Source organism: Schistocerca nitens, chromosome 3 (genome assembly GCF_023898315.1).
Source record: "Schistocerca nitens isolate TAMUIC-IGC-003100 chromosome 3, iqSchNite1.1, whole genome shotgun sequence".
In the NCBI taxonomy this organism is placed as follows: Eukaryota; Metazoa; Arthropoda; class Insecta; order Orthoptera; family Acrididae; genus Schistocerca; species Schistocerca nitens.
Window position 1 is genome coordinate 509042954 of NC_064616.1, and position 19334 is coordinate 509062287.

Consider the following 19334-nt stretch of genomic DNA (forward strand, 5'->3'; position numbering starts at 1 on the left):
TAGGAGCCTGATTAATCCCTCTCCAGCTTGTTGCAGTAGAGCCAGAAAGATTCCATCTGGGCTTGATGACTTGAATGGTTGAAGCATTCCCATTGCTCACTGGATGTTTCTGACAACACATTCTCTGGCAGATTTCCAGTTCTCCCTTTGGTTACCTGTAAACCAGTACTTCCTAGAGACTGGGTCTTGGTCTGTGTTATCTGTCAGTGTGCATTGTGGGAAGTGAGTCTCGAGGATCACATCCAGCATCTGATGCACTGTCCTCGTATGCCCACCATCCTCCTCAGAGTGCCTCTTGGATTAGTTGGTATTCTTATGAGGATTTTATGATGTCTGGCCCTAGTAACTGGATCTCCCACCTTCTCACAGAGTATTCTCCAGGATGATGTTAGCTTAATAACAAAGTTGTATTTAACAAGTGCCTCTAGATATTTTGCCCACTGTATTTTCCCTCCAGCAAAGTTCAACAGTCTTCTTAATAGTTTCATTTGTAGCTCCAGATTATTGTTCCTCCAGGGTACACTTCTGTTTGTGCACTTCTTGGTTTGGACAGTTTTCTAACTATGATGTCATACTAGCAGAAACCTTTTCCTCAAGACCTTCTAGGTTTCTTGTTGGAGTTTTGACTCTAGATGAGCTTGTATTTATGTCTTTCCTTTATTAGTCCCAGTCTGTTTTCCTAGAATGCCTGTAGGCCATAGTCTGTTTAACACTCACTTCAACCACAAGCTTAGTTCACATGTAGTCAGACAAGGAGCACTCCATTGCCACATGCCACTGTTGAGATGCACCCAAAAATTATTTCACTTATTTCTTCTCTTCTGCTATTCCTCAACATAGGTTCTTTAACCCTATTCGAGATCTTAAGGTTATTCACCAATAATTATTGAAGTAGGCACTCACCTCTACTGTAGGTGTTACTACTTCCCCACTCCAGGTTATGGGTGTTGGCATCATAACCGACATATAGTTGTTCATTCAGCTGCAAACAGTTGCCTCAGTTTCCTCACTTACTGGGAAGGAGGAACTCTGTCCTTGTAAGGATGGTATGCTCATCCAGTACCACTACTCTATGCTTCATTCTGACAGTCACTAAGACCATATGACAGACATTTGTCATTGGCTTGAATGAAATTCCATTTCTAATGTATATGCATGTTCTGGGCTCTTTTTAGATTAATGGCATACATCAGTTCCAGTTCCTCCAAGGGCTGATACCCCCTGCCCCCCTTTACATAAATAGTGTTCCCTGGTCAGGGCCAGGTTACACTCACTCCTGTCTTGCCACATGGTGGCTCAGTGCTGCAGTTGCCCCCTTATTGTGTTGCAGGTTTATCTGAAACATTTACAGCTGCTAACTTGCCTTCATAATCACGTCTGATGTCTTTTATTGCCCTGATAGTAACCTGCAAGAATCCTAAGTACAGTTTCAGGCTCTGTTCTCACATTCCAAAACAAGGGTTTGGCCATCAAATATGACCTTCCAGTCAATTACAGTCGAGTCCTCCATCGAGATCTTCTGGTTCTTTATCTGTAGTTATTTGAACAGAGTATTTGGAAGAATATCTTTAAGAAGTATTGGTACCAAAATTGATATCTATGTGGCCTGGAAGAGTTCAACTGCTATCTTGACCAGCAGCTTCACTTCCTGCCATTGAGATATCTTGGCCACCATCTCTTTAAGCCAATCTGCCTACCCTTGTCCCCACCACCACCACCCCCAACACCATATCTTCTCAAAGAGAGCCATCTGAACTAGCTCCTCTTGCTACAAGGTGATGCTGATTAGTAAATATCACTGATGGATAACTGCGAGCCTAAAACCCAAGACTGCATCACTACAGGTCCAGTTCCCTGTTTATTGCCTTATAGCAGACAGAAGGTTGCCAGCCATGGAAGGTTGCAACTATGTGTGAGCATTGGCAGCCAGTGGGAGGTCATCATCAGTGTGGTCCAGTGAAGAAGAAGGGACATGAAACCTGGTCTTAGCTGTTGCTATCATAACTAACATTGCCTCCAGCAGCTGTCATTGAGACTTAACCCAGAAATACGCGCTAATTCAGTTAGTTACATATATACTGCAAATTTTGGATTAGTAATACTCTCGGAAGTAAAAAAGACTACTGTTTACTACACCACTAAGGAAGGGACCACAAATATCTTGTAAACTGACTACAGTATATTCAAAGACTTGTTTGAGGGACCTTTTTATTAACTGATCTTAATACTGAAGCAGTAGTTCAAAATGTCATTCACATAAACTACCACATTTGCTGTGAATACGTCAAATATATTTGAACCTGTGCATCATCATCTTCCTAAATTATTGTACATTACAGATTCTGGCCCCATTGAAATATTTCTTCTGGAGACTTTAGGAGGGGGCAATATCAGAGCAATTAGGTAGCTGCACTGCATCATCTCATTGAAATCCGTGCTAAGAACACAACACAGCCAAGCGAACTTCCCAACTATATTGAACTGTGACCAGCATAATTTCAAACAATAAACTTAACTGATTTAAATACCTTTTGCTTAACTAACACAATGGTGCTTGAGACTTAATAACAAAAGTAACTTTTGCATGTTGTGTCACTGCCACTTAACTTACCTCAATGAAGCTTGGACCATATATAGAAATTGCTGCTATAACTGAAAGAAATTTGCAGTGAGATAAACAGAAATGACACTTTTATTCAAAGGTGGTAATTACTCTGAAGTCACTACATTTATGATGATCCCCTGGGCATTAAGAATGGTGGGAAATGGTTCTTAATAGGGTGTGTGATCACTACAGATGGCAATGCATGCTCTGCAATGTGTTTCCACGCTGGCCACATGGTTGGTAAGGAGTCTTTGTCCAGGGTGGTCGACTCCTCCACCGGTGTAGTTGGAAAATGCTGGATGGTAATTGGCGCATGTGGATGTACTGCAATACATCTCCCCCTTAGCCCCACATGTACTTGATGGGATTTAAGTGGGGGGGGGGGGGGGGGATTTCATGAATATACCATCATTCAAAGAGCTGCTCCACCTGTGCTGTTTTATGTAGTCACACACGGTCACCCATAAAAATGAACTAACAGCTGAATGCACCCCTGAAAAGATGCACATGGGGAAGAAGAACAGTGTCACAATAACCTCGACTGGTTAACCCATGTGGGTTATGACAGGGAGATGGGGGATGTGCTACAGCACATCCACATCCACATGCACTAATGACCGTCCAGCAATTGTGAATCATGCTGGTGGATGGATACCATGCACTGCCACAGCATGGGAGTACATTGAAGAGCATGCAGTGCTGCCCATTGTGAACTCACATTCTATTAAGAACAATGTCAAGCATTTTGTAATGACAAGAGGACCATCATAAATCAGAGTGACTTCAAAGTAAATATTGTCTTTGAATAAAAGTGTCATTTCTGTTTATCTTGTGTATTTCTTTCAGTTGGCTTCTGTTCTATTCTGTAGCATTCTTTTTATGAATAGTCCAAGTTTCAACGAACTAAACTACTGGCCTTTAAAATTGCTACACCAAGAAGAAATGCAGATGATAAATGGGTATTCATTGGACAAATATATTATACTAGAACTGACAAGTGATTATATTTTCACACAATTTGGGTGCATAGATCCTGAGGAATCAGTACCCAGAACAACCACCTCTGGCTGCAATAACGGCCTTGATATGCCTGGGCATTCAGTCAAACAGAGCTTGGATGGCGTGTACACGTACAGTTGCCCATGCCGCTTCAACACAATACCACAGTTCATCAAGAGTAGTGACTGGCGTATTGTGATGAGCCAGTTGCTCGGCCACCACTGACCTCATGTTTTCAGTTGGTGAGAGATCTGGAGAATGTGCTGGCCAGGGCAGCAGTCGAACATTTTCTGTGTCCAGAAAGGCCCGTACAGGCCCTGCAACGTGCGGTCATGCATTATCCTGCTGAAATGTAGGATTTCACAGGGACTGAATGAAGGGTAGAGCCACGGGTCATTACACATCTGAAATGTAACGTCCACTGTTCAAACTGCTGTCAATGTGAACAAGAGGTGACCGAGACGTGTAACCAATGGCACACCATACCATAAGGCCGGGTGATACGCCAGTATGGCGATGACAAATACACGCTTCCAATGTGCGTTCACCACGATGTCACCAAACATGGATGCGACCATCATGATGCTGTAAACAGAACCTAGATTCATCCGAAAAAATGACATTTTGCCATTCGTGCACCCAGGTTCGTCATTGAGTACACCATTGCAGGCGCTCCTGTCTGTGATGCAGCATCAAGGGTAACCGCATCCATGGTCTCTGAGCTGATAGTCCATGCTGCTGCAAATGTGATCAAACTGTTGGTGCAGATGGTTGTCGTCTTGCAAATGTCCCCATCTGTTGACTCAGGGATCAAGACATGGCTGCACGAGCCATTACAGCCATGCGGATAAGATGCCTGTCATCTCGACTGCTAGTAATACGAGGCCATTGAGATCCAGCACGGCGTTCCATATTACGCTCCTGAACCCACTGATTCCATATTCTACTAACAGTCATTGGATCTCGAGCAACGCGAGCAGCAGTGTCGCGATACGATAAACCACAATTGCGATAGGCTACAATCCAACCTTTATCAAAGTCGGAAATGTGATGGTAGGCATTTCTCCTCCTTACAAGAGGCAACACAACAACATTTCACCAGGCAACGCCAGTCAACTGCTGTTTGTGTATGAGAAATCGGTTGGAAACTTTCCTCATGTCAGCATGTTGTAGGTTTCACCACTGGCACCAACCTTGTGTGAACGCTCTGAAAAGCTAATCATTTGCATATCACAGCATCTTCTTCCTGTTGGTTAAGTTTTGCATCTGTAGCACGTCACCTTCATGGTGTAGAAATTTTAATGGCCAGTAGTGTAATTGGCGTTGAAACATCACGGTAAAGTTATTTTGCACACTAATGCATGTTGTAACTTATTGTTCGACTAAAGATATTTAATTGCTACTTTTGTCTCATAAATAATTCAGTAATAAAATAAATAAGAAACTCAATTTTCGCCCACAACTGGCAACCAGGAGCTGTTCCAATAGGAAATTTTATGACCTTGAAAGCAGCTTATTTTTGGAGGAATGAACAGCTGATAGAAAATGGGGTGAGAACATTCCTCATGTCAATAATTTCAACTTTCCAACTATAGGATCATAGTAGTATTGAAGCTGACCCAATAGTCATAATATTGTTGTGACTTGGGGGTGGAAAAACAAAGTTAGGTTCCAATTAGCACAAGGTGCATTATGGGATCATGAAATAAATTACCACAGCATATGCAAATATTTACAATAACTGTAATAGCAATGTTTTCCTTCCAGGTAATGATTGAAGAAACTATTTCTTAACTATGTGGAGTACATTTGTGATGTATCACAATTAGTCTGCCACTTTCAGGTCACATCTGAAAGCAAGTGCCATCTTACCTGCATTTATTTAACTTGAACTTACGAACACCTTCAGTTATATTTAATATTGGCAATATTTTTTTTTAATTTAATAGCTGTTAAGTAAGTCTTAGAAGCTTTAAACTTTTACACAGTTAACTGTAGCCTTCAGTTCCAGCAATCAAGTCACTAACTGAGCACATTTCCAGGCCTGCTCAGCTGTAATTTTATTGAATAACTGTACACATCCTTTGACATGTTACTATGTAACATTCATATTCAAAAGTGCATGTAGCTGTGTAGAGAAGTTTGTAATTTAGTTTCTTTGTACCACTTTTTCTTTTATTTTCAGTCATTTGATGACGAATTTCTAAGGTATAAAAACCAATTATGAAACCATTTGTTTGACCCAACATAAGATAAATAAAACGGGTTTGCTATAAACAAATTAACTCACATTTCAAAACGTTGACACAACTAACCTGAAACTAAACCTTTTTCTACCCAAAGTTTCTGCATCCTTTGTACTATACCGTAACGATATACTAATTTAACTCTTGAATTATAAATTGCTGGGGAAATAAACATTAGTACTAATCCATTTTTGGAGAGCTGTGGACGTCTGTCACAAAAATTACGATTTTCTTCACTCAACTACAAACATGACGATTGACTGATCTGGCCTTGTAACACTAACCAAAATGGCCTTGCTGTGCTGGTACTGCGAACGACTGAAAGCAAGGGGAAACTACAGCCGTAATTTTTCCTGAGGGCATGCAGCTTTAATGTATGGTTAAATGATGATGGTATCCTCTTGGGTAAAATATTCCAGAGGTAAAATAGTCCCCCATTCGGATCTCCGGGTGGGGACTACTCAAGAAGACATCGTTATCAGGAGAAAGAAAACTGGCATTCTATGGATCGGAGTATGGAATGTCAGATCCCTTAATCGGGCAGGTAGGTTAGAAAATTTAAAAACGGAAATGGATAGGTTAAAGTTAGATATAGTGGGAATTAGTGAAGTTGGGTGGCAGAAGGAGCAATACTTTTGGTCTGGTGAATACAGGGTTATAAATACAAAATCAAATAGGGGTAATGCAGGCGTAGGTTTAATAATTAATAAAAAAATAGGAGTGCAGGTAAGCTACTACAAACAGCATAGCAAATGCATTATTGTGGCCAAGATAGAAACGAAGCCCTTGCCTACTACAGTAGTACAAGTTTATATGCCAACTAGCTCTGCAGATGATGAAGAGATTGATGAAGTGTATGATGAGGTAAAAGAAATTATTCAGGTAGTGAAGGGAGACAAAAATTTAACAGTCATGGATGACTGGAATTCGAGAGTAGGAAAAGGGAGAGAAGGAAACATAGTAGGTGCATATGGATTGGGGGTAAGAAATGAAAGAGGAATCCGTCTGGTAGAATTTTGCACAGAGCATAACATAATCATAGCTAACACTTGGTTCAAGAATCATAAAAGAAGGTTGTATACATTGAAGAATCCTGGAGATACTAGAAGGTATCAGATAGATTATATAATAGTAAGACAGAGATTTAGAAACCAGGTTTTAAATTGTAAGACATTTCCAGGGGCAGATGTGCACTCTGACCACAATCTATTGGTTATGAACTGTAGATTAAAACTGAAGAAACTGCAAAAAGGTGGGAATTTAAGGAAATGGGACCTAGATAAACTGACTAAACCAGAGGCTGTACAGAGTTTCAGGGAGTGTATAAGGGAGCAATTGACAGGAATGGGGGAAAGAAATACAGTAGAAGAAGAATGGGTAGCTCTGAGGGATGAAGTAGTGAAGGCAACAGAGGATCAAGTAGGTAAAAAGAGGAGGGCTAGTAGAAATCCTTGGGTAACAGAAGAAATATTGAATTTAATTGATGGAAGGAGAAAATATAAAAATTCAGTAAATGAAGCAGGCAAAAAGGAATACAAACGTCTCAAAAATGAGATCGACAGGAAGTGCAGAATGGCTAAGCAGGGATGGCTAGAGGACAAATGTAAGGATGTAGAGGCTTATCTCACTAGGGGTAAGATAGATACTGCCTACAGGAAAATTAGAGAGACCTTTGGAGAAAAGAGAACCACTTGCATGAATATCAAGAGCTCAGATGGAAACCCAGTTCTAAGCAAAGAAGGGAAAGCAGAAAGGTGGAAGGAGTATGTAGAGGGTCTATACAAGGGCGATGTACTTGAAGACAGTATTATGGAAATGGAAGAGGATGTAGATGAATATGAAATGGGAGATACAATACTGCATGAAGAGTTTGACAGAGCACTGAAAGACCTGAGTCGAAACAAGGCCCCGGGAGTAGACAACATTCCAGTAGAACTACTGACAGCATTGGGAGAGCCAGTCCTGACAAAACTCTACCATCTGGTGAGCAGATGTATGAGACAGGCGAAATTCCCTCAGACTTCAAGAAGAATATAATAATTCCAATCCCAAAGGAAGCAGGTGTTGACAGATGTGAAAATTACCGAACTATCAGTTTAATAAGTCACAGCTGCAAAATACTAACGCGAATTCTTTACAGACGAATGGAAAAACTGGTAGAAGTCGAACTCGGGGAAGATCAGTTTGGATTCCGTAGAAATGTTGGAACACGTGAGGCAATACTGACCTTACAACTTATCTTAGAAGATAGATTAAGGAAAGGCAAACCTATGTTTCTAGCATTTGCAGACTTAGAGAAAGCTTTTGACAATGTTGACTGGAATACTCTCTTTCAAATTCTAAAGGTGGCAGGGGTAAAATACAGGGAGTGAAAGGCTATTTAAAATTTGTACAGAAACAAGATGGTAGTTATGAGAGTCGAGGGACATGAAAGGGAAGCAGTAGTTGGGAAGGGAGTGAGACAGAGTTGTAGCCTCTCCCTGGTGTTATTCAATTTCTATATTGAGCAAACAGTAAAGGAAACAAAAGAAAAATTCAGAGTATTTATTAAAATCCATGGAGAAGAAATAAAAACTTTGAGGTTCGCTGATGACATTGTAATTCTGTCAGAGACAGGAAAGGACTTGGAAGAGCAGTTGAACGGAATGGACAATGTCTTGAAAGGAGGATATAAGATGAACATCAACAAAAGCAAAACGAGGATAATGGAATGTAGTCGAGTTAAGTCGGGTGATGCTGAGGGAATTAGATTAGGAAATGAGACACTTATAGTGGTAAGGGAGTTTTGCTATTTTGGGAGCAAAATAACTGATGATGGTCGAAGTAGAGAGGATATAAAATGCAGACTGGCAATGGCAAGGAAAGCGTTTCTGAAGAAGAGAAATTTGTTAACATCGAGAATAGATTTAAGTGTCAGGAAGTCATTTCTGAAAGTATTTGTATGGAGTGTAGCCATGTATGGAAGTGAAACATGGACGATAAATAGTTTGGACAAGAAGAGAATAGAAGATTTTAAAATGTGGTGCTACAGAAGAATGCTGAAGATTAGATGGGTAGATCACATAACTAATGAGGGTTATTGTGTAGAATTGGGGAGAAGAGGAGTTTGTGGCACAACTTGACAAGAAGAAGGGACCAGTTGCTAGGACATGTTCTGAGGCATCAGGGGATCACAAATTTAGCATTGGAGGGCAGCGTGGAGGGTAACAATTGTAGAGGGAGACCAAGAGATGAATACACTAAGCAGATTCAGAAGGATGTAGGTTGCAGTAGTTACTGGGATATGAAGAAGCTTTCAGAGGATAGAGTAGCATGGAGAGCTGCATCAAATCAGTCTCAGAACTGACTACAACTACAACTACAACTACAACTACAACTACAACTACTACTACTACTACTACAAACATATGTATGATCATTTTCTTTCAGGAAATATGAAGAAAATAGATTGTTGTCACTTATAATGCAACCCTGAGGTTCATTCACTCAGACCACTAGTGACCAACAATATTCATATTACTCGTGTGCAAGTCATTAGGCTGCAAAAAGAGGGTTTTGTCAATAGACATCCCTGCCATCATCTAGGTACTGAGTTTTGTTAAGTGTTTTATACAAGTGGTCACTCAGATTGGACCTCAGCACTTAAATAACATTTCAGTACTGAGGTCATGTCTTGAAATGTAATATAATTCAGGAATTTAAACTATGTATCAACAGGAAACTATTTCTGTAAGCATTGTAAGGCCTTGTCAGCTCTCAGCATTTAAACTAACTTTGCTTATTCCTGTAAAAGTTTCAGTTGCTGGGTTTGGAGGCATGTGCATTGCTTTACTTTGATATTTTGTCCAGTGCCAGCTATGCATTTTTTTTTCTTCATATATAACTTTGTGTTTTCTGTCTCACACTTTTACTATCCACCCTAACTTAGAAAGAAACATTTTCCTTGCCCTGTATTGCTATGTTATTTGATGGCAGTAAATAAGAACGTAGGAAATATACTTCCAAATTAAACTAAGTTTTGACATTTTTATCATGAGTTACAGTTTTACTGAGGAGTAGATCCTCAATTGCCTGCAAGTGGTTTCTGGCTTTCACTTTGTACTTCCCACTTTGGCAAAAATTATTTGCTGTTTTAACTTTCAATGTTGCTTTAGCTGACAGTAAAATAAGATCATCCTGTAAGAGGACTAGCTACTTGGCATAAATTGCATTTCCATAATAAATTGATACATTTCTTCTTAGAGTTAATATTTATTTACACTTAACAATTTACACTGTGAGGATCACTTAATGAAATGATCCACCTTCAAGAAGCACTATAGTCGAAGTTCATTGTGACATAGACTGAAGAAGTCCTTGCAATGCAGTGAGAGGTACATGGACACAGGTGCTTATCCATGGGTCATACAGTTACTGTAGGTTGTAAAGAGTTGGTTTGTAACCTTCAATCTTGTCATTAGGTATCCTGAATGTAATGTATTTAGTTGGTACTGAAAAAATCTGGGATACAGAAAATGAATGGGTATTACATATCAGTGATGAAATATGGGAGGTTATAATTCATTAAAAATGGGGCAGTGCCTCAATGGAAGAAAGAAGGAAAAAACCATGACCTTGTTACAGTAACTACCCTAAAATTTCCCTGAAGTTAGTTAAGAAAACCACAGAAAATCAAATGAAGGCTGACAGAAGGGAGATTTTCATGCTGATCATCTTAATAGGTGTCAATTGTCTTAACCACCACAACAATACATATACAGATAACACAGAGCCCTGGCTCAGTCACTAGTGCTGCCTGAGGTTTTTGTTGGTGATATTGAACAGGATCATTTACACCACTCACTGACAACTACAGAGCTATTTGAAGGAGATATAGTGTGTCTGGCAACATACATAATAGTTATGGGCTGGAAAGCCAATACTGACAAAATGTTTTTCTAATAGTCATGTCTAGTGATGTGTTTGCTATTGAATTGTTTGATAACTGAAAATACATAGACATATAAAGAATGATTCTGTGACTATGTTACAGATTTTCATGGAGGATGTTGAATAGATCAATTTGATGTGAGAAACCCTGGCCTGGAAACTGCTGGGTCAGAAGTTATAGGGGAAACTCATTCCTATACCAGTGACAATGGATCTCTTCTATATAAGTTCTTTGCTTTCCATATTTTGAGAAGAGGTAGTATGGATCAAAAAAAGGAGAAACAAATCAAGTAAACATGGGCTCTGAAGTTCATACCTTCAGAGTGATGAGTACTTGTTCAGCAGAAGAGATGTGTTTCACAGTAGCAACGATGAACAAGTGCTCATAGCTCTCTGGTATGCTTACTGGATTTTTTTCTTATTTTGGTCCATACTACCACCTCCCAAAATATGGAGAGCAGATAGCTTGCAGAAGAAGAGGTCCTCTGTCAGAGGTATCAGATCAATTTTCCACCTATAGCATTCAACCCTGTTGTTACTGGACCACAGCCCTTTACCTCAGACAGATACATTCACTGTTCTCCATAATTCCTCAAAGTTTTTAATATCATCAAAGAATTACTTTCTATGTGTAATCTAAAAATATGAATTAACTTTGTTAGAGGTTTGGGTTCTGCCTGTTTATGTGCAACAAACTTTTTTTGTTACTTCTCCCATTCCAACATGTTTCAGCACATTATGCCTTCATCGTTAGATTCTTATTTTATTGAACTGATACACACTAATTTATGAGATTGGTTTTTTAGATGTTTCCATCATGTTAATAAGTTGAATATGATGAGATCAATCTGAGTCAATCAAAATCTTAAAATTGCATGATGAACCACAAGGGTTACCTCAACTGTCTTTCCCAGTTGCTCTTCAAGACATCTCCATATGCTAATCATCCTCACAGACACCATCACAAAACTATGAATGCAGTTTTATGGTCACCTGTGCAGAATGGATTTCAACATGTTCACAAGGAAAATTCTTAACTTTATTTGATCAATGAAGAACTAGAATAACTGAAATATGCATTCACTACAAAATCATTCAAGGTGGAAGAAAATTTAAAGAGCTAATTCACAATTACAAATTTTCTCTGAGAAACCAACCCAACAAAACTCAGGATGTACACACAAACATAAAAACATTCAGGGTGTGGGTACAAGAGGTTCTGAGAGGAAAAGAAGGCAAAAAAGTGCTAAGTAAGTACAGATGTTCCCTTTAGTTGGGCACAATGAATTTAAAAAAAAGTGGTTTTATAGGATCTTCTTTGCTGGTAAATAGATTATCATTTCATTTTGGTGTTCTTTTCATAATACATATTATATTTTATGGACTACACGATGAACTTTTTTTTTTAATACAAAAAAATTGCCTCCAAAATTCAGGTGCATCTTATACACAAAATTAATATAAAAATGTCCAGTGTTTCATTTAAAATCCCCACCATTTTTAATAATGGCCATATATGCAATGCCGTAGGAAAATTATCTGTATGTGGCAACTTTGGATTTAACTGGCAGCAGCAGTGCACCAATGGGACAAATATTAGCTGCAGGGATTCACAAGCTTGGTAACACTGTCCCCCTCTCACCTCACCATCACAAACCCAGAACAGTGTCTAGAGACTGATGCATAATTGCAGTATATGGTGCCAATTAAGTTGAAAGTGATTTGTGTTATTGATAACAGTACAATATTTTTGTCGGTAGCTAGTTTTGTAGTGAATAAAAATAAAAGTATTTATATAATGTGGGCCATAAACTGAAAGTAATAGCACACACAGCACAAAAAGGAAGCAGAGCAGCTGAGCAGCATTTCAGTCCTCCACCAACAGAAAAAAATTATTTATCAATTTATTCACTAATGTTACAGAGTGACCCACCACCTTGGTAACTATAGTGGGTCATTTACTACTACAAACAAGAGAATTTTCAGAATTTTAGTACCTTTTTGTTTTTTATATAATTAAATTGTTAGTTAAAAAAACAAAAAACAAAAAGCCGCAAGATACATAAAGTACAACTGGGGAAATATTGCTATAGTCTTACAAAGAAAATAATAAATGAAAGGAAAGATTAAGATAGCTAGGCGAAAGGACCTCTTTTGCTATTTCAGGTGGGAGGGCTTCGATAAACACTTTGATATCTCTCACCTGAATTAGTGTATTCTGTTCTACCAAACCTAATACTATATGTATATATGTTGTGATATTAACTCTGTGTGTTTTGTATATAAGGTATGTCAGTAATATTTGTTATTACAATTGTTTCATAGAATTAATCATGCTGTAAGCAGGAGAGGAAGCTCAGGAGATGACCCCAAGCCTCTTCTCCCTGAAGGATGCTTCTTACCTATGTTGTTTGCTTGCATTTGTGTATTTACATCTTATTATACTGGACGTGTAAGTGTATGCACAATGCACACAGGTTTTACAGTTTCCATCTTCTACATTTCACAAATTACACTCACATGTTTGAAAATAATGATCCAAAGAACTAAATAATTACTTATTTACTTGTACTAACAGGAAAAGTCATTGTTTTATTTCTATTACTAACTTGTTTCTAAATTCCATGTATGTATTACTTGTAGTATTGTTTCACTTGTGTCATCTGATATGTGTCGTGTATGTATCTGGTGACATCGAAGTGTTCATATCATAATCTGTGTCTTTATGTTCATCTATATCCATATCAGTGTTTGAATCTTTGTTGTCCCTTGCATCACAATGCGCTGTAGGGTGTGTTTTGGGTTGAGATTTTGTGTATGGCCATTGCTGCTTGTAAGTCTTGTGTAGCACTCTTGCTATTTTATCAGAGATGTGATTAAGCATGTTCCAGTTATTTGGATCTCTTAAAGCTGGTCCTATGTCCCCCGTCTGTCAGATGTTTCCCATTCTTTTTGCCATGCCTCAATCTTCCAAAGATTTAATTGGCATTTTTATGTAATATGCTCCCCTGTTATTTCATACACCTTATGCAGGCTTCCCGTTTTGAAGACTGCTGCTGTGTGTCTAATGGTTATGTCAGTAGGGTATGTTGCAAGCACAATGAATAGGGCTTCCAGACACAATGACAAATGTCCCCGATATTCTGAGCAATACCCCTCTTTGTCTATTCCTCACAATGTTTTTTTTTTTAGTCATGAGTGACAGCCATTGAGCCCAGACACTTTTGCGAAATGCATTATAGATTCAAAGAGGATTTTATGATACATTCACAGTGTCTGCAGTGTTATTCTGTAGTGAGCCGAGTTTAACGTGGTGAGTCTGTGCATTAGTCTTATTGCATTTGCAGTTGTAAGTCTTGTGAGCTTGTTGAATGACAGTTGTTCATCAAGATGTATCCCTAGGTATCTTGTTATTTCCCTCTGTATGCTAGTGTTTTTCAGCCTAATGGTGGGGTTTCTCTGCAAGGCTCCTTTGATCAGTAAATATTCTGTCTTGTCTACCTCAATTGTGAGCTTTTTATGGCTGCACCAGTCTTACTTTTATAAGGAATTGTTTAACCTTGCTTTCAAGTTGCATTCTCGAGTTTGCAGTTATTACTACTAGCAAGCTGGAAGCATAGGCTACTATACCATTCACCCTATCATCTTCATTCAGATTGTTTAGGAGCAGTTCTTTGGAAATATCTCAGAAAATTGGCCCACAGATTGAGCCTTGTGGGCATCCTTTTGTTATTCTCTTGGTAACCTTTTGTGATCCTGCCATTGTATCACCTTATCTTTGCAGTTGTCGAGTAAGCTATTGTATAAGACTGTTGGTGTCTGCATCTTTTGTAGCCTTGTGAACAAGGCACACCACCAGAGATTGTTGAAGGTGCCTGCTGTATTTGTTGTTATTCCTACTGTGTATTTTGTGTGTCTCCTGTATTATTTCCATCATGCAGTTAACTGCATCATCTATTGAAATTTTTGGTGTAAAGCTTTACTGACATGGACTAAGGTCAAAGAGTGTCCTGTGTGACTGTAGTCAACTACAGAAGAGTCTCTCCTGCACCTTAGCCAAAGTGTTCAAGAGGCTGATGGGCCTGTAAGTCTAATTACATTGATATGATGACTAAGTTTTCTTCTGCTGAAAAACAATTGTTTAATTTTATATCAATTTGCATTGTGTGTGTATGCAGCTAAGCAATTTCTAAACTAACAATTTTATCATTTGAAGGTAACTTAGAAATTTATGTTTAACTGCACTTTGATCAATTAGTATACAATATAAATACAAGTCAAGTAAAGCACACTGGATGATTTCACATTTTCTAAACCCTTCACCTTTTGGTTTTTAAGAGAAATGCAAGCAGTCAAGTTTGTCGTAAGGTGGGCATTCCTTCAAATGACTATGCTCCAATGGCAAGTAAGCAGTTGGTCAAAAGTTTCACAAGCAGTTGACTGTTTAATAAAACCCATTGGCAACTAATGATGCCACATATAAAATGTAAGCAAGTAATGCAACAAAATTAGGCCACCACATAACCTTCCTTTCTAAGGCAAAATGACTTATAAATTTGTTTATTTTTTAAACAACATTTTCCCCATTTTCATTTAACAGTAGAGGAGAGAAAAGGGGAAGTTCAGTTAAATTGGTGGAAGGAAGGAAGGAAGGTTCACCACCCATTCAATAATGTGTTCATTTGATTGAAAATAAAACAAACACACACACACACACACACACACACACACACACACACACACACACACACACACACACACGCGTACGTGTGCTGGTAAGTGTTTTTCCACATAGAAGTCAAGAAGCTTTAAACCCACTACTCCTCTCAGTAGTTCGCAAGAGTATATTTCAGTAGCACAATTTCTACAGTTGCAAATGCAAACATGCAACTTTTTAAACATCAAATGTGTCATAGGCTTTACATTGCCTGTAAATAATTGTGTCTCTAAATACTTTTCTTACAACAGCATTTTGTTCTTCATAAATATGAGTACAGTGACACAGCGCAAGGCAATGATGCTAGTCCAGCACCATCTCGATGACCTTACTGTCTTGCGGCATCTTTTTCTTCCACTGTGCACCATTTAGCAGAACATTCATGTTACATACTCCATATGAGGTTGAACTTTGCTGGTGCAATGTACTTTCAACCATGTTTAGCTCAACTTAACATGGAAATTTAAATGAAGTTAAACTACATAGGCAGACTTGCTCCCCATATTTCTTGGTCGTATCTGTGGAAAATTTAACTGCGAACTTACACAGAAGTCACTCTTCTGTACTTCTGTTTGTACAAAGTGTTTAATGCTATTAAAATGTGGACTGTTTCCCATAAATATGATAATTGCTTAAATATCACTGTATAAAGCGTGTGTAAGTACTGGCATTACAGATTAATACTTGCACCCCTAGCATAATATCATTTGCTGAAAAACTCAGCTTTGTATGTTTAAACATTTTAAGTACTGTATTGGAATGTTGTCTTCACATGGAGCACCTGTAGACTCCAAATTGGTGGCTTTTCAATATCACTGCAGGTGCTAGTGAAATCTAACATGGAGTATTAGAACTTAATTTGATGAAGAAAAGTATTTGTGGCTGTGAGGAGTTCTCTAGCTAACGATAGAAGAATGTGTGTTTTTCATCCATTACCATCAAGGGGGACAAGAACATGAAAGAACGACTGTTTTTCTTTGTTGAAGTTCCAATCTTTCAGCTTACCATATAGTTGTATTGCTCCTTGAAGATACAATTTGTACTTTGTTGTGTTGCATTTTAGTTCTTGGTTGCGCAGTAAGGAAGAGAATGACAGTGAAATTAAAACCAAATCTCTAATTTGAAATATGTTTCTTATTACACAAAAAGACATACACTCTCACAGTACTTACTTTCTCACATTTAAAAACATCATATTTCACAAAAACTTAGGATCGCAACTACAATAAAACTGACAGTTCCACACTGACATGGTATCGAAAATATTCTTTCTGCAAGTACATAGTGCAATCTTTTTTCCTTTGTAAATGTTCATTGGTACTACATTACATTTGACACAAAATAGACAGCACTAACTTTGATACATATACAGGATTAGTTAAATATAGGAAGGAATGCTACGAAGTACAAAGCATTAATTTTAGCTAACAAGGGCCCATTCCAACCTGACTGTCCTCTGAAAAATGGATCGCACAACCTCTTTTGACTCACAAACATGGTTTGTTTACTATGATAATTACTATCCCATCACCCACTTACCACCACCATGCCCCATCTCTTTCAGTATCAGTTTCAAAACACTCATCCAATAATTGCTCAATTCTGAAGAGACTAATCAGTAGGGATATTAGTCCTTTCAAGACAGCCATAAGAGTGCTTTGATAGTAATACAAAGAGGTGATATACTCTTTCAGCATAGATAGTTCCACTGTATTTTACAATAAACATTTTACATTCATCTCTGGCTCACTCAACAAATACAGACTATATACAACATCTAAAATTATTTCTTTATTCAGTTAACAAAATTTTCAACACTTTTCCATCTTAAATTCACTTATCAAGCTTTATCTTTCATGTTCAAATAGTTGTTACTATTTAACAAAGCTTATATGCTACATAATACTTATATTTGAGTTAGGAACAAGTCTAACTGCTTTTTTTGTGATATTTCAATGAGACGTAACATAACACGAAAGACAGTAATGTGAACACAACTGGCTTCAATATTTGGATGCTTTGAATTGCCTGTAATGAAGTTCCAAACAAATTTTCTGTGACATTAATACTTTGACACCTATTTCTGCTCTAAAGTAGTAACACAATGTAAAAACAGAAATTCTGTACAGCACACCAATAAAAATATATGCTTGAGATTGTTTTTCCAACAACCAATTTAGCTTTATTACTCTGTAGAAAAGTTAGGATCGGAAAAGATATTAAGGCACAATTTACTCTTGTCAGTTTACAAATTGGTGTAATGTACTGCACATTAGTTTTTCCACTACTGTGAAGAAAATAGGAGTTACATCTATGTATAGCTGTTCAAATATCACATTTTGTATGACTATAATGGGTCGCCATTTAAAGCTCAAGAAGTGGTCATTTGTAAAGTAATGTGAAAATCTGAAGGAAGAAATAAAGGAAAACAATCTCATTAACAGGAACTTAGAAAGTTAGAAACACTGACGTAAAACACAGCACAAACTCAATCATGGCACATACTACAAAAAAGTGACTTCACATCACAAATTATACTAAATTTGTTTACACTGCCAGTGCCATTTTAAAGACACTACTCAGAAATAACTTAAGTATATGGCAACATAATGAACACACAAATAGTGTTTTAATAACCGAGATACAGTAAAAAATAGTTTCTTCCTTGTCCCATGCATTGGTGACAATTAGGAGTCTCTACACTCATCTCTGAAAAATTGTGCAATTCATCCTTCACACTCTACCCATTATGGAATACTGCATGATAATGTCAGAGCATACAAACTTATCCTTTTTTAATTTCTACACTGAAAATATAGCCTGCAGCCCTAGCTATCTCAGTACTTTGAACAAGAAATGTTAATAAGGTATCTCTCAATTGTTTCATAAAATACAACATTTCACAAAGTCATAAATATCCAGATACATACACTGTTTACTGTAAGAAGTAATCTTTCAAATTTAACTGTGCGCCAGAAATTGTGCCAATTCCTTCGTATAATTTCAACATATTCAGCTTCTTAATTTTTCACCACTCCATTACATTTAATCTAGTTTTGCCCCACAGTCACAATGCACACATTTTATACAGTCACACTTCAGTCGTAGGCAACTCTGTACGCAGTCCCAATTTCATTTTGTGGAAACTACACCCTGTAGGAATACCGTAAAAACAAAACCGTGCATTTATGGAAATATTCACTATATACATATATTCTCCACATGACGGGTGTAATACATATGTAACTCACAGTAGCATAATGTCCACGATTTACGAGCATAATTTGAGCTACAGTGAAATACATATACATATATAATTTTCCACTTAAAGCTGTACCTCCATCTAAACTATAAGTGAATAATTTACACTGCATCAATTTCCTCAGTTCCTTATATTTACTCTAACACATCCCAGCACACGAACTATAGAACTAGCACTCACATAGAAAGCACACCAAAACTATTATTCAGAAGTAGTCTTTCACTATACAACATTCACAGTCTATCACCTAGCAAATCACAGAGAGCATAGCCCTAAACAACAACAACAATAATAATAATAAAAATAGCAATAATAATGATTATGATGATGATAATAAGAATAGTTATGACAATAATAATATTAAATAACCAACAGTAGCAGCAGCAGCAGCAGCAGCAGCAGCCACAAAATTAAACATTCTGCTGCAAACTAATTTGAACATCTGAACTGCTCCATATTGAAAGATATGCCTCTATTTTGCAACTAACATCAAATCCATTGGTTAAGTACACCAGAAAGACATTACCTGCAACAAAAAAGTATTTCATTTACATTATAAAGTGCATTAAAACTTTA

General features: G+C 37.7%; 1 protein-coding gene across 3 annotated transcripts in view; it reads right to left on the reverse strand.

Annotated features, from left to right (window-relative positions):
- Positions 1-16612: 16612 nt before the first annotated feature.
- LOC126248433 (beta-1,4-glucuronyltransferase 1) overlaps positions 16613-19334 on the reverse strand; it is a 323883-nt gene continuing 321161 nt past the window's right edge. For all 3 annotated transcript variants that reach the window (XM_049949407.1, XM_049949406.1, XM_049949405.1), the window contains exon 7: positions 16613-19284. The gene's annotated coding sequence lies outside the window, so the exon portion shown is untranslated. The remainder of the gene's footprint in view (positions 19285-19334) is intronic.